The sequence below is a fragment of the Aquarana catesbeiana genome, linkage group LG05 (assembly GCF_042186555.1).
Source record: "Aquarana catesbeiana isolate 2022-GZ linkage group LG05, ASM4218655v1, whole genome shotgun sequence".
NCBI lineage: Eukaryota > Metazoa > Chordata > Amphibia > Anura > Ranidae > Aquarana > Aquarana catesbeiana.
In genome coordinates, this window is record NC_133328.1 from 282,062,090 (window position 1) to 282,078,002 (window position 15,913).

General features: G+C 40.4%; 1 non-coding gene across 1 annotated transcript; it reads left to right on the forward strand.

Annotated features, from left to right (window-relative positions):
* Nucleotides 1-223: 223 nt before the first annotated feature.
* LOC141146510 (U5 spliceosomal RNA) lies at nucleotides 224-339 on the forward strand. The gene has a single exon (XR_012244908.1). It is a non-coding gene; the product is annotated as a U5 spliceosomal RNA (small nuclear RNA).
* Nucleotides 340-15,913: the final 15,574 nt, after the last annotated feature.

Sequence of the window (15,913 nt, forward strand, 5' to 3'; positions counted from 1 at the left end):
CTAAATTTTACATCTAAATTTACTTCACAATTCTTTATCACTGTTATTAGTACGCAAACAAATATACTTTCCAAAATTCCAACTTAGTATATGTGAAAAAATGTTATCAGTCTGGAAATGACAAATGCCTTATGCTTCTAAAACCATGCACACTTGTTAAGCAACATATATATATATATATACACACTGTGAAAATGCAACATTAATTAAAAGAATTATTACAATACTCTGGTTTCTCTTCAGATTGAATAAATGTTTTGCCTTTTACTAAAGATCTCTGTGGAGAGGAACAATGATGAGTCTAAAGTAAAAAATGTAGCGCTAAGACAAAACAAAACCCAAAATGTGTATATATAAATAAAATTCGGTGGCCAGTGGGTAGTGTCCACTGTGACATAGAAAAAACAAAACCAAAATAAATACAAGTGAGTAAAATTTATTGACTCATGGATATTATCCACTGTGACGTGAATATGAGCAACATAAGTGGCAAAGTCCGACAGTGCAATATGATATGGAATCCAGTATGAATGGAAAATCTTCTAATGTGTATATGTAAATAAAATTCAGTGGCCAGTGGGTAGTGTCCACTGTGGCATAGAAAGAACAAAACCAAAATAAATATAAGTGGGTAAAATTCAATGACTCATGAATATTATCCACTGTGACATGAATGTGAGCAACATAAGTGATAAAGTCCCACAGTGCAATATGATATAGAATCCCGTACGAATGGAAAATCTTCTAATGTGTGATTCATCAACATGGAAATCGTGAGGTAGAAATAGGTGAAATACTCTTACCAGAACGGGTGGATTCGAATATCGTTAAATGTTCACAATTTGTATAGTGGATCACCTTGTTTAAGTGATTAATAGTAACAAGTATTGTTCACGGATTTGGAGCTTACTGACCACTATATTTAATAATAGCCTGTATTACACTACATTTGTGTTAAGTATACACCATTAACTGGCACTTTCACGTAAGCTAGGGAGCGCCACCATCCCCTTCCATTTTGTTTATGTCCATGACTTTCCTAAGCCATAGGTCAATGGTCGGTGGATGAGGTGACTTCCAAAGGATGGGAATGCAAGCATTGGCAGCGTCAAGGAGGTGGCAGATCACGGATTTTTTATATACTTTTGCCGAGGTCACTGAAGCATGTAGGAGGAAGAAGGCTGGGTCGTCCAGGACTGGGCGTTCTGCAAACTTTTGTGTGATTTGACGTACTTTTTCCCAGAAGTCTGTCAGTTTAGGGCACGACCAAAAGATGTGTAGGACAGTTCCTTGCTCACTCTGACATCGCCAGCAGAGGTCGGAGAAAAAGGGGAAGTATTTATGTAGTTGTGCCGGGGTTCTATACCAACGCGACAGGATTTTAAAATTGGTCTCCTGTGCTTTTGTACAGATCGAAGATTTGTGTACGATTTGAAGGATGTGTAGACTTTGAGTTGAAGTGACAATCTAACTCCCGTTCCCACCCAATCAAACCTGGGGGTTGAAAATCTTCTGGGGGTGTGATCAACAGTTTGTATGCGAGTGAGAGTATATGTGGCAGAGCGCCAGTGTCTGAACAGCAGTCCCCAAAGGTTGTGAGAGGCTGGCTAGGGTCTCTAGGGTGTGGTAAAGAGTTTAAGAAATGACCTAGCTGAAGTGCTCTCAAAAAATCCAGGCGGAAAGGGCCCATAGGGTCTGTAAGTTCCGTTAAGGACACCCATCTTCCGACAGTTCGAAAGTGTAAGGCTTGGTAATGGCCTGATCTGGTCAGATTCTGAAATATCCCGTCTTGAAGTCTGGGCGTGAATTGTGGATTACTTAAAATCGGAGCTAGGGGAGAGTTCTTAGATGAAATAACAGTCCGGGAGAGTAGATTAAGGACTGGGAGGATTTATCCTCTTAATGACTAGGCCATTTTTTGCAATATGGTGCAGTTGTCAGTTTAAGTAACGCAGTGCCGTATCGCAAAAAATGTGCTAGTCATTAAGGGGATAAATCCTTCCAGTCCTTAAGTAGTTAATAAAGGAATAGTGCATGTTCACTTTTCAAGAAGAAGTCTCACTAAAGTTTTCCTTTCTTTCCTCTGTACCCCAGATGACAAAGTGCATGATGCACTTTGTTCCATCGTCCTAGGTAGTCGTGTTCCTGAGATAGTATGGTTAACAGCACATGTGAGTGCAAATTGAATTTTTGCTTACCTTAACCTTATTTACTAAGATTAGTAAAAGTTACTTTGCAAAGTGAAAATCCTCTCTGAAAGAAGAAATCTCATGATGGTGTAAAAACAAAATGTATAAGCCCAAGTTGTGGTCATATCAATAGTTGAGAGTTGGCAGTGCTCAGTTGCCACTGCCCATCTGTGTAATCCCCCTTGCCACCTGCAAACAATATCAGTTCTAGTTGGCCAGTAGTAGAAAATGCCCTCTCCCTGCTGTACTATGTGTAATTTTTTTTGTGGAAGTGCCCGGATTCATATGCCTCTTTTTAGTATTGTTTATTAGTCCCACAAGAGGAAGAAATTGAATATCAAGATTGACCCCCATAGGCTTCAACAGGGTTTGGGGCTAAGATTGGATTTTCCACGTTTGGAGGATGTTTTGCATATCAAACCTGGACTTGCCAGACTTATTACATTTGTCAACAAATGCTTTAAACTGTCATCATGTCAAAAAATTACATGCAGTTCCCCCAAAATAAATACCAGACCCTCTGAGTCTCACATGGATTTTATGGGGATACCTCACACAAAAAAAAACAAATAAAAGTGTGAGGTCCTCCAGGAAATCCACACGAGACCCTTATCCAAGCATGAGTCTGGCTAGAAAGGAAAGGGGGTGGGTGTGCACACCCCTCCTGAACTCCTGAGCTATACCAGGTCACATGTCCTCAACATGGAAGGCTTTCCAGAGGGGACCCCCTTAACAAAACACTTTGTCCCCATCTTGAAGAGTTAATTCACAAAAAACACAGAAACAAAGACACCCAAATGTTTGACAAGTCCTTAATTTAAGAAAAAAATTAATATACCCAAAAATTACCCTTGGTGTAAATCGATTGTCAATTACAATGCCCTCCACCAGCAGCCTCACTGAAAAAAACAGGTGATCTGGCTCACAGGACTGATAACCCTAGCTATCATATACCTGTCATCAGGGGCAGGGATAGTAGCAGCATCCCAATGGCCTCCAGTTGTTAAAAAAGGATCAGGGTTTCTCTGTACATCAGTGGTTCTTTATGAAGCTGTCATATATAGAAGTGGTAGAAATAACACATTTTTATATGATGCATGGCTTCCTCCAAACAGGGGGCCAAATGGGATAGGTTGAGACTGAATCATTGGCTCATCCCTATTCTCTAAATTGATTTTTTAAGATCCTCTACTTTAAATGTATTTTTGACATTGATCCCAACACAGACCAGGAAGCTTAGGTCATGTTCAGGCCCTCCCAGTAGTTTGTCTATCCACTCCACCACAGTTGAGGAAATCCTAGTGACAAATTTTTTTGATCAGCCCTTCTGCCTAAAAAATCATCCTTAGTTACCAGATATCTGGTCCTTCCTGCATTACACTCCTCACCCCTATTGGTTTGACTGTTAGAGAGGGAGAATACATCTGGGGTTTCTAATTCCTAGTTTGTCATTATCACATTTTTGGGTTAATTTACTAAAGGCAAATAGGCTGTTCATTTTGAAGGGGAATTTTCACTTTATAAGAGAATTTTCCCTTAGCTTAGCAAATACGGTAAAGACTTCCGTCATCCAATCATGTGTAGACAAACATATTGTTTTTTTTTTCCCTTGCATGGGATTTGATATTCTTTGCCAAGAGAATTTTCACCGCATTCACTAAGTAAAGGGAAAATTTCTTTGCAACGTGAACAGCCTATTTACCTTTAATAAATCAACCCTCTTGACTCAACTTGATACATTTATTTGGGATTCAAACATAGCACTGGCTTTCTTTTTCTAAGGGCTCGTGTACACTACAGCTATTAAACTTTAGGAGCTTTTGGCGTTTTTTTGCCAAAGCTCCTAATCTCAACTCCACAAAAGCCTATGTGTCCATGCACACATAGGCTTTACAAGAGTCTAGATGCTGCTGCGGTTAGGGGAGGTTTTCAACTCCCTCAACCTCCCTCCTATGAATGATGAAGAATCGCTTTCAGTATAAGAACATTTTGACCGCAAAACGCGACAAAATTGTGTCAAAATCAGGGTAAAATCACGGCTTGAATTTGCCATGTTTTGCATTTTCCCATGGCCAGCGGCCAACATAGTCTGTGTGTACATGAGCCCTAACACTCTCTCTCACCAGACATACTTGCTTGATCATGGCAAGTCATCCTTTTTCTCACCCCATTAACAGTCTGCAATGGCGTCCCTAGGGGGGGCAGAGGGGGCCCTGACCCCCCCCCAACATTATGCTGTGCCAGAACCACAAAAGAGGCAATGTCTAAGAGGGAGAGCGTCCCCAGTCAGCTCCTGCGGGTGATTCCTCCCCCCTCCCTCTGCTCGCTGACACTGCATAATGCGAGCGCTCACACAACCACGGCCGCCCGATCTGCTCCTTCCCCTGCATCCTTACTGGCAGGATGAAGAGCGAGTTGCAGGAAGGACTCCACCAGGACTCTCAGTTACTGAAAAAACAGACTGATTTCTTCCATCCTTAGGACAAGAGAACCAGCCTGTAAATTCCAAGAAATGCCAGACCAGCGCTGTCAACAGCAGGGGCAGGACAGCAAGAGGAGGCTGGGGAACCCCACAGTGGCAGAACACCAGGGCCTGGTGGCAAGACAACCTTTGCAACCCTGATAGTTCTCCCACTGCTTTGGACCCTTATATTTTCTTAGTATGCTGGTGACATATAGCTCTTGTTTTCTGCCACCCTGGGGGGGCCCCAATACAGTAGGAAGGGAGCTCACTGCAGAACATGTGAAAGGGCTGTTGTGGGATCGTAGTAAAGGGCCCCAGGATATATATATATATAATTGCATTTTATAGTTGCCCCCCTACTTTTGTCCCTGTCCCCCCATGTGCCCCCCCTAAATATGAAAGCTGGAGACGCCACTGACAGTCTGCTCTGTGATTTGAAGATGCCTCATAAGGATATTGGTTTCTCTCAGTGTTGAAGTGAAAAAAGTCTTCAGTCTTGCTTGTTTTCCCATTTACATTTTGTGCATTTCCTTTAGAGGGAAATATAAAACATTACCAGGGGACAACAAAATAGCATATTTCTGGCAGTAGTTCTCTTGCGAACTGTATGTTGCAGGTATAATACACCCACCACATACAGACAAGTGAGGAAGCAGAGCAGCCCATAGTTCCCACTTACTGCTGAGTTTCTGTTGGAGACCAATATGGAAAACCATGCAAGAAAAGGGTAACAGATTTGGATGATTATGATTTTTGGTTATGTGTTAAAAAATCAAAGAAATGTTATATTTTTAATAATCGTATTTATACTCTTGCTGCATACTTCAAAAGTGCAATGGGGAAAATGTCTATATTGGCTGCAGAAATGTGTTTATTAACCTCCCTGGCGGTATGATTATTTCGGATTTTTGCGTCTCAAAGCGGTACAATTGTTTTGCATAGAAATTTGGCGTCTTATATATGTAGGCCTGTAATTCTTAGCAATAACACACTTAAATCTGTCCACCTAGAGTCTAGTAGATATCCCGGGTATGATGAAGTTTGAAACACAAAATCATAAATTATAATATAATAAATAAATATAAATAATTATAAAAAATAATAATATAATATTAATAAAATAAATTTCCCCACGATTCACTATCGCTCAATTCTGCAAGTGTTCTAATTTACTATTGCTGTTTTCTAGCTGGTCTAAAACCACTTTTGACGTAAAGGGACACTTTTTGGTTGCCATGGACAATCTCCAGTTTCCAGGCAGAAAGAACAGTATATACCATATAAAACTGCATGCAGGGCATTGGACAAAGCACTGGGGACAAAAGGGATGTGAAATGATTTCATACAGTAATGTAATCTGTAAGATTACAGTGTACTGTATGTGTTATGAATTTTCACTTTTTTGAATTTGCCACCAGGCTCCGCCCCCATGCGTCACAACACTCGCAGGGAAAGGAGCCCGGCACACAGGACATTGGGGCGGAGGACAGAGCCCGCAGACACAGCGGGGGGACATTGCAGGATCCTGGGGACAAGGTAAGTACACTGCACCAGGATCCTGAGATGTAATCCCGAGTGTGGCTCGAGGTTACCGCTAATGGTGCTGAAATTTAACCCCGAGCCACACTTGGGAAAACTGCCAGGGAGGCTACAGGCAAATAGGCTGTTCCCTGCTCAACAAGAGGAATTTCCGCCTTAGTTTATTGAATAAGCTAAAGCTCTGTTGATTTCCAATCATCCAATCATGTGCAAGCAAAATACTTTTTTCATTTATTTGTTGTTAATTTTCCTTGCACATGATTTGGTATTCTTTGCAAAGTGAATTTTCACCCTTTTCACCATGCTAAGTTAAAATTCCCTTGCAAAGTAAATATTCACTTTCCAAAGAGAACATACTAAATTAGTAGTGCTGGCTCCTTGAATACAGCCCAAGTGGCATGTAGCTTTTAGAACACAGGTTAATGGTACTGTTCTATTTCTCACCTGTGAAGCATATTATACTGGCCAGGAAGAGAATAAGGCTCAGATTAGCCACATGCAATGTATCATGCTAGCTATCTAGCCAAAGCCTACTGGTAGTGATCCATGCCATTATGCAGTACCATTTTTTAATTAACCCCACTTTTGTTGAGAAGAAAAACAATGCCCTCTGGGAGATCTATGTACATTGCAAGAATTTTAGCAAACTTTGTTACAGGTTCCTACCTTTCTTTTCTGAAGCAATAGCTGTTTTTTTCACCGTGTCCTTTCCATACTAATTCCTGAATGGGAGGTTCGGTGTTCTTTATAATCATCTGGTAAAATCTTAGTGCTCTAAAAAGGAATGCTGCAGTGCATCCCCTTAGTTGACAACCTTAGGAAGAATGTCTCAAAAACGAAATTCTTATTGCATGGAATAGTTTAAATATCACTTGTGTCTTACATAGTTAGTAGCTACATAGTTAAATAGGTTTAAAAAAGACACAGGTCCATCCAGTTCAACCAACAGACAAAAAAATCCACTGAGCCTGAACTATAGTGCAGAATCTTTGTGCAGAATTGTGATAAAATCAGTGAGCCAATTAAGGAAGCAGGAAACTACATTTCTGGGATTGTTCCATACAGTAATGTTGTACAGAATGCCTACAGGTTTCCATATTGCATTGATTTTTTTGTTATGGTTTTGGAAAATTGCTGTGATTGCAAATTGGAATTAAAAGGTATTTTTTATTAATAATAAATTACAAAATGGCATGTATAGTAATTGTATATGCTATATTCATTTTTTTACGAAAAGTAGAGTTTCCTTTTATTATTTGTTTAGAACAGTGGAAAGTAGCACTAAAATCTATCATTTAAGTCTCTGTGGATAACTGAACTGATGCACTGGTATAGATATATCCCAATTATACCAGTTCTTTTTGGCCTGCCTCATCATAAGCTGAATAGCTGTCTTAGATTCTATAAATGAGACAGCAGCCAGGGAAAATACCTATCTCCTACAAAGCATGGTATTACTGGATGTTGATATATCCTTGGCTACCCTACTTTCATTCTGATGAAATTCCCACTACCATTTTTGGTGACTTGAACATCCTTGTTAATAGTAACGCTCCTTCTACTTCTAAACTTCTCAGGCTAATCCTCTTTGACCTTAAGCAATAGATTCATGCTTCTACTCACTCTGATTGCAACACCCTTGACCTTGTATTCTCCTTATGCACTCAATGCCATCTCTCCAGCAATCCTTTTCCTTGCTCCCTGACTTCCACCACCTCTCCTGCCAACCGCTTAACAATTACATGTAGAACCTTTGCCACTTTAACCCTTCTCTTCTCTGTTCTGCTACTAAACACCTCTATGACAAAATCTCACCCCTGTCCTGCCCTAATCTAGCCACTTCTGTCTACAATAAATCCTGGTCCTTCACCATGGAAGAGCTTGCCTCCCACACTACATGACTAAGCTCCAAGGGGTAGAGCAAAATGCGTCGGTGGTGTGGCCTAGCTGGAGTCCAAGCTGAGGTTGCCAATTACACCTGAGCTCAGGGATATTATTGTTATGCCGCCATAGGGGAATTTTCTTTCACTTTGACCCCCCTCACTACACACAGCTTTGGGTCCTGACCTCTACAAGCCTGGCAAACAAATGACACCAGAAGTCTCAAAAAACATAGCTGTGCTCTTGAGGATCTGTGGCATAAGGCTAAGTTTTAGAAGGATTTCAACCAATATAAATCTGCCCTCCAAAAACACAATTCCTGCCTCCACACTACCATGCAGACCTATTTTGTCATGCTCAACTTCTCATCCAGTCCCCGTTGGCTCATATCTACCTTCAACTCTATTCTTCATCATCCACTGCCTCCACCCACTAACTCACTTACTGCCCAGAAGATCACCAATCACAAAATAAGATTAATGCAATTTGTGATGTGATCTCTGCTGTGCAGATACCTCCACCACTTAACACTCTGGGGTTGAGCATGATAAAATACTGTGCAAAGTGCACAGTTTATTTGTCTTTAGTAAATCAACCCCTCTATATCCACAGGCACAATCATTACTCCACTCATCCAATCCTGCTACCATAGACAAAGTTGCTAAACATTTTTCTAATGCTATTCTACACTTTCTAACTCACATATTTAATCTCTCCCTCACTTCTGCCATCTTCCCCAACTCTCCAAAACATGCACTAGTCAACCCCATACTTAAAAAGCCTTCCTTGGGCCCCACCAATGTTAACCTATGCCCCATTTCTCTATGCCCCATCTCCTAGTCTACAACCAACTGAGTGTCCACCTCATTAAGAATAACCTTGATCCCCTTCAGTCTCGATTTCACCCTAAACACTCAGACAAACACACAGAAATGGCTCTCCTAAAACTCACAATCAATTTACTAACAGCTAAAACCAATGGACACAGTGAGTTGGTGACTGACAGTTCACCAGCTCTCTGCTCACTGAACACTGAAAACTGAGTGATCAGCAATCTTTGATAACTCAGTTCTCTGTCTTAAACCTCGTACACACGATCGGATTGTTGGCCAACAAAACCGTGGACTTTTTGGACTTTTTGGCCCAAACTTGTCTTGCATACACACGGCTCATAATTGTTGGCCAACAATCACATACGTAGTGACGTACTACATGGTTTTTCAGCTCTTTAGCGCCACCCTTTTGGCTCCTTCTGCTAATTTCGTGTTAGTAGACGTTTGGTGAGTGTTGATTTGCACTTTTCATTTTGCGTTTTTCATTTTGTGTTTTTCATTTTGTGCTTTTCATTTCATGCTTTTCAGTTCGCACTTTTCATTTCGTGCTCTTCATTTCGCGCTTTTCATTTTGTGCTTTTCAGTTTGTTTCTGAATGGCCGTTCATCAATCAGACATGTTGTGGAATCGGAGATAGCGTGTTGTTTATTATTAGCCTTAGAGTTATTGCTTTGACATTATTTTTTTGGTTAAATAATGATTTGATTTGGTATATTTTCTATATTTTTGGATGCATAGAATGCACTTTTTGGTTAAGTTCTACTGGCAGATATCATGTCTAATTTTATTTGTTTTCTTTTTTAATGAATAATAAAAAAATTGTGAAGAATAATACTTGGCTATGTGTTTTACTTCAAATGACAATTTGGGAGTAGGCAGTTACATTTAAAAAAATAAAATGTAAAATTGAAAATGGACACCAACATAGTTGTATCTTTGATCTTAAAAACTACAGGATAATTGTGTTGTGGTAACTTGCCCCGAAAAAAATAAAAATAAATAATAATAATATTATTCTTGATATCACTAGAAAAAAAAAGCCTTTGAAAATTTGTTTCCAATAACTCCATCAGTATCACCAGCAAAGCAGCTTTATTATTTTCCCATAACCACTTGCCGACCATCCGCCGCAGTCGTACTGCGGCAGAATGGCACAGCTGGGCGAAACGACATTACGTAAGGTCGCTTCACCCTGTGGCCTCTAGGGGGCGCATGCCGATTGCCCACGGAGCCGATGCGAGTGCACGGCAGTTGCAATCACTGCTGGGCTCTCGCGGTCGCTCGGGACACACGGAGAACTGGGATCTGTGTGTGTAAACACACAGTTTCCGGTTCTCTGAGGGGAGAACAGACAGATTGTTTGTTCATACAGAGTATGAACAGCGATCTGTCATCTCCCCTGCACAGTCCCCTCCCCCCTTCAGTTAGAACACAAACTAGGGAACACATTAACCTGTTGATTGCCCCCTAGTGGTTAACCCCTTGACTGCCAGTGACATTTTTACAGTAATCAATGCATTTTCATAGTACTGTTCGCTGTAAAAATGCCAATGGTCCCAAAAATGTGTCAAAATTGTCCGATGTGTCTGCCATAATGTCGCAGTCCTGATAAAAATCGCAGATCACCGCCATTACTAGTGAAAAAAAATTAATAATAAAAATGCCATAAAACTATGCCCAATTTTGAAGACGCTATAACTTTTGCGCAAACCAATATACGCTTTTTTGCGATTTTTTTTTTTACCAAAAATATGTAGAAGAATACATATCGACCTAAACTGAGGAAAATAATATTTTTTTTATATATTTTTGGGGGATATTTATTAAAGCAAAAAGTAAAAAATATTGCGTTTTTTTCAAAATTGTTGCTCTTTTTTTGTTTATAGCACAAAAAAATAAAAACCGCAGAGGTGATCAAATGCCTTCAAAAGAATGCTCTATTTTTGGGGAAGAAAAGGACGTCAATTTTATTTGGGTGCAACATCACATGACCACGCAATTGTCAGTTAAATCGACGCAGTGCCGAATCGCAAAAAGTGCTCTGGTCAGGAAGGGGGTAAAACCTTTCCGGGACTGAGGCGGTTAAAGAAGAAGAGAATGTGCGCTGCATTTTGAGATTTCATAATATGCCACGTCACGAATGTTAATTCTCCATTACGAATGCTAGTTTACAAGACCGACTGCTTCTGGCTCGTCCTTGCTTCCGAGCATGTGTGTTTGTACTTTGGACTTTTGTCCGATGCACTTGTGTACACACGCTCGGAAAATCCTACAACAGACATTTGTCTGCGGAAAATTTTAAAACCTGCTATCCAACATTTGTCTGCAGAAAATCTGACAACAATTGTCCAATGGAGCATACACACGGTCGGATTTTCCACCAACAGCTTGTCATCACACATTTCCCGTTGAAAAATCTGATCGTGTGTACGAAGGTTTAGTCTCAGCATTTTAGAGGTAACCATATAAAGGCAGAAACAGAGAGCATCACATCACTTAAAAGCATTTGTTTTGGAATAAATCATTGAACAAATGTAATACACACAGATTTGTGTGTGCCTAGCCCGACACCCAGGATAGTCTTGGATTCCTTTTACAATGAATCCAGAGGTTTGGGGGATAATGCACTTTGTAGACAAAGTATCAGTTCATTCATGCAAGGACTTTTATGAGTTGTTGCTTTTTCCTTATCAATAGTAAGCACTTTTTTTTAACTTTATCTTTATTTAAATTTTCCCCAACATTTAAAATTTCCATACAAGATACAATAAAATATATTCAAAACACAAATACATTTATCTTTACCCCCCCCCCCCAAGACCCTGCCTTCCCTCCCTCTAATCCCTGTCAAGTTGATAAGTTGACAAACCAGACTCTCTAAATGTTTACAGTCCTAGGTACTAGTCCTGGGGTTTCAATCCATACTTTCCATATCTTTTCACATCTACAACCCCCCCACTTAAATAAGCCAGTTTTTCCCTAATTATTATATTACTGACCCTTCCCAGCCACTCCTGTTATCGATGGTGGTATAACATTGATCCACTTCCAGGTTATCGCCTTTCTAGCTTGGTATAGACATCGCAATACTGCTATGCGTTTACACCCAAGTAACACACTCTGCTCTAAATATCCCAATATACACAACACCGGATCCAATCATAAACTTATTCTCAATACTGAGTTTATTTTATCCACCACACCGTTCCAGTATTTATATAGTTTGGGACACCTCCAGAGCATACGAATCAAATCCACATTTACCACACCACATTTGGGGCAAGCTGCATCCGGATGCCTCACAAATCTAAACAATCTTTTAGGTGTGTAATATGCTCTGTAAATGATATAGAACTGCGTGAGCCTTTCAGCTTCTGAGAGGGACATTATATCTATTGAAGTTACTATAACAGTCCATTGGGCATCCATTAGTTTTCCCACGTCTTCCTCCCATTTTACTCTACTAGACAACTGTGAATCTTTTTCCAGTACTTTTAGATGTATATTTTTATATAATTTCAAAATCATCCCCTTTAGGGAAGTAGCCTCTACCAGTGCCTTCAACAAAGGGGTTTTACTCCATTCTAACCTCCCCTCTTTAAATTGTGTTGTCAGTGCATGTCTTAGCTGTTGGTATTGATAGAAGTATTTATTTGAGAGCCCAAATTCATCTTTCAAATCCTGAAATGTCTTCAGTACTCCCACTATATATAATTGCGACAATCTTACCACTCCCTTTTTTTTCCAATTGGCAAAGCTCTCCAGTTTCTCAAGCTCAGGCAAGTTCACGTTATCCCAAATAGGTGTATACTCTGAGAATCCCAAATATTGAAATAATGTTCATGTTGTATTCCATACCCATACCTTCAACATCAACCTTTCGGTGGGGCACCAACACCCCCCCCCCCCCCCCAATGAATCTGCTTCTAAAGCTTCTATCAAAGATGTATGTAGGGTGCAGGCTAGTATTGCACGTTAGTTATATCTAGTGGTATCATTGCATACCTCCCAACCCCCCCATCTGCTGCTGCCAGAAAGCAGCTTCAGGGGTGTGAAACAGCATGTAAGTAAAAGCAGACAATGTAGACATTTATTTAATACAAAAGCAATATAAAATCAAGCAAATCATACATTGTTCAATACAAAAAAATACATGATGAACAATAAGTATTACCAGTATAATGGCCCCCAAGGGGGGAAGATCACATTGGAATGACTGTTCACAGATTACATATCTGAACTAGTTTTGCGGTATCAAATCCGCTTCTTCAGGAGAAAGTCTGCAATGGGTTTTGACAATTAATTAACAAAAGAGCAAACATGAACACAATTTTGAACTCTTGATTAAAATGTTTATTTTTGCTCTTTTGTTCCCTTGGGGACCATTATACTGATACTTATTGTTCATCATGTATTTTTATGTATCGAACAATGTACAGTATGTTTTGCTTGATTTTATATTGATTTTGTATTAAATAAAATTCTATTTTGCTTTTACTTAAGTGCATCTATATAAAGTATATCTGTACTGCAATAGTCCACATTCCCCCTTTTTTTTTTGTTCTGAGCGTACTGGCCCCTTAATTTGTCTATTTCAATTGATCTGGACGATGGTATTTGGTCATTATATATACTCTACTCTCTATATTTAGGGGTTGTACAATCTTGGGTATAGAGATAATAGAGTGCTTTATATATAATAATAATTGTCAGATATTCTGGAGCATACTGTATAATTTACAGCAGCTGGGGTGAGATATCTACATGTGGGCATGGGTGTATAAAAAGTATATTGCTCTCTGTGTGTCTGCTAGGTAGAGTCGCTCCCTCTATTTGTTCCAGTGATCACTGTTACAGAAAATGAAAGTAAGGGAAATGCAAAATGTTATGTCACCAGAACAGGATTGGAGGGAAATGTTTTTAATGGGAACATGTGTTCCAGTGTCAACTGTATTTAAGGAGATTTCTTTCACTATTGAGAAATTTCTTGTACTTCTTCTTGTGTTTACAGGACAGGAAGTGAGGAGCAATCTCCCAAATGGAATAGAGATGTCAAAAAAAAAAAAAAAAACCTGAAGAGTTTTTACCATATTACTTTATTGAAAATTAAAGAAAAGGATTTGGCTTTAAGTATATTTTAATAAAAGTATGGTATTTTTGAAACAAAAGAGTAAAGGGACTTTAAATATGCCCAATGAGAACAAAGCCAGAACAAAAATCTATATATATTTTATTACACATAAAACGTTGTCATAAACACAATATTAAAAACATAAATATGCATAAAGAAACTTTGCAATAAATACAAAAGCCTGTAAATCTGATGGATACATATACTTGTAACTGGTCTACGCGTTACGCGGGATCCCCTGCTTCTTCAGAACCATACTTATATTGCAAGTGTGTTATTTACAGAGTTTCTTACTCAATATAATAAATCATCAAAACAACAGAGGAGAGGAATACAGGATCTGTCTCAGCTGCCTCCCATAGAATATAGTCCGGATCTATAAAGGCAGAAGTAAACATAAATATCCAAGAGGGGGAAATAAATATCCGGTGTATAGCAATATACTCTGAGCGATGTGAATCCCAATATCTATTTAATCACTTGCCGACCACCGCACAACGGAATGGCACGGGCAGGCATATGGGCGTACCTGTACGTCCCTGTCTCCCGATCGCCCCCCTGGTGCCTGCGGCGGTCGGCATCATTGCAGGACCGACCGTGCTGAGGGGGAGGCCACTGATTCATGGCCACCCCCTCACAATCCCTCCTGACAAATGAGAAGCTTCCTCTGCTTCTGAAATGTAAACAGAAGCAGAGGAAGTGATGTCATCTTTCCTCGTGTAACCTTTTCGTTCCAGCGCCCGAGGAGAGAAGACATCAATGTGAGTTTGCACCAACACTACACTAACACTAGTACACATAGGCACATAAATCATCCAATCACCCCCCCTGCACCCCCTGTCACCCCCTGTCACAGTGACACCAATAGCAGTTTTCATTTTTTTACTGATCACTGCATTGGTGTCATTTTGTGACTGTTATAAGTGTTAGGGCAGTTAGTGGTAGGCCCCTTTAGGTCTAGGGTACCTCCCTAACCCCCCAATAAAGGTTTAACCCCTTGATTGCCCCCCAGTTGACCCTTTCACCCCCTGTTGCCAGTGTCACTAATCGATCATTCTTCTGATCGCCGTATAAATGTCACGGGTGACGCTATTTAGCCTGTTAGTTATTTAGGTTCACCATCAGATTTTTATAGCATCAGGCACCCCCATATACTACCTAATAAAAGTTTTAACCCCCTGATCGCCCCCTAGTTAACCCTTTCACCAGTGATCACTGTATAAGTGTTACGGGGATGCTGGTTAGTTAGTTTGTTTTTTTATACCCACCGTTTATTACCCAATAAAGGTTTAACCCCCTGATCACCCGGCGGGTGATATCAGTTAGGTTTTAGTGTCAGATAGGTTCTGCGTCGCCCCAGGCAGCGTCAGATTACTGCCAGTACCGCTAACACCCTCGCACGCAGCATACACCTCCCTTAGTGGTATAGTATCTGAACGGATCACTATCTGATCAGATCTATACTAGCGTCCCCAGCAGTTTAGGGTTCCCAAAAACACAGTGTTAGCGGGATCAGCCCAGATACCTGCTAGCAACCGCATTTAGCCCCTTCGCCCAGCCCACCCAAGTGCAGTATCAATCGAACTGCATCGATCAAACTGTCACTTACAGAACACTAAACACATAACTGCAAGGGGGCATGGTTTAGCCGCTCGCGCTAATGGCCGCTTAACTCAGGAGCTCTGACGGGGAGAAGCTTCGGCCAGCTATCACACAGCACCTCAAGCCCGGAAAATAATTCAGTGACTGCCACCGACCACCAGGATGTCATGGGGAATGTCAGCACGCCGCAATCCCGGAGTGGGTCAGCCCAGAAAGCTCAGGGACTTCTTCCCAGGCACAGGCTGTGAGGAGAATCAAGATGGCGACGGAGGAA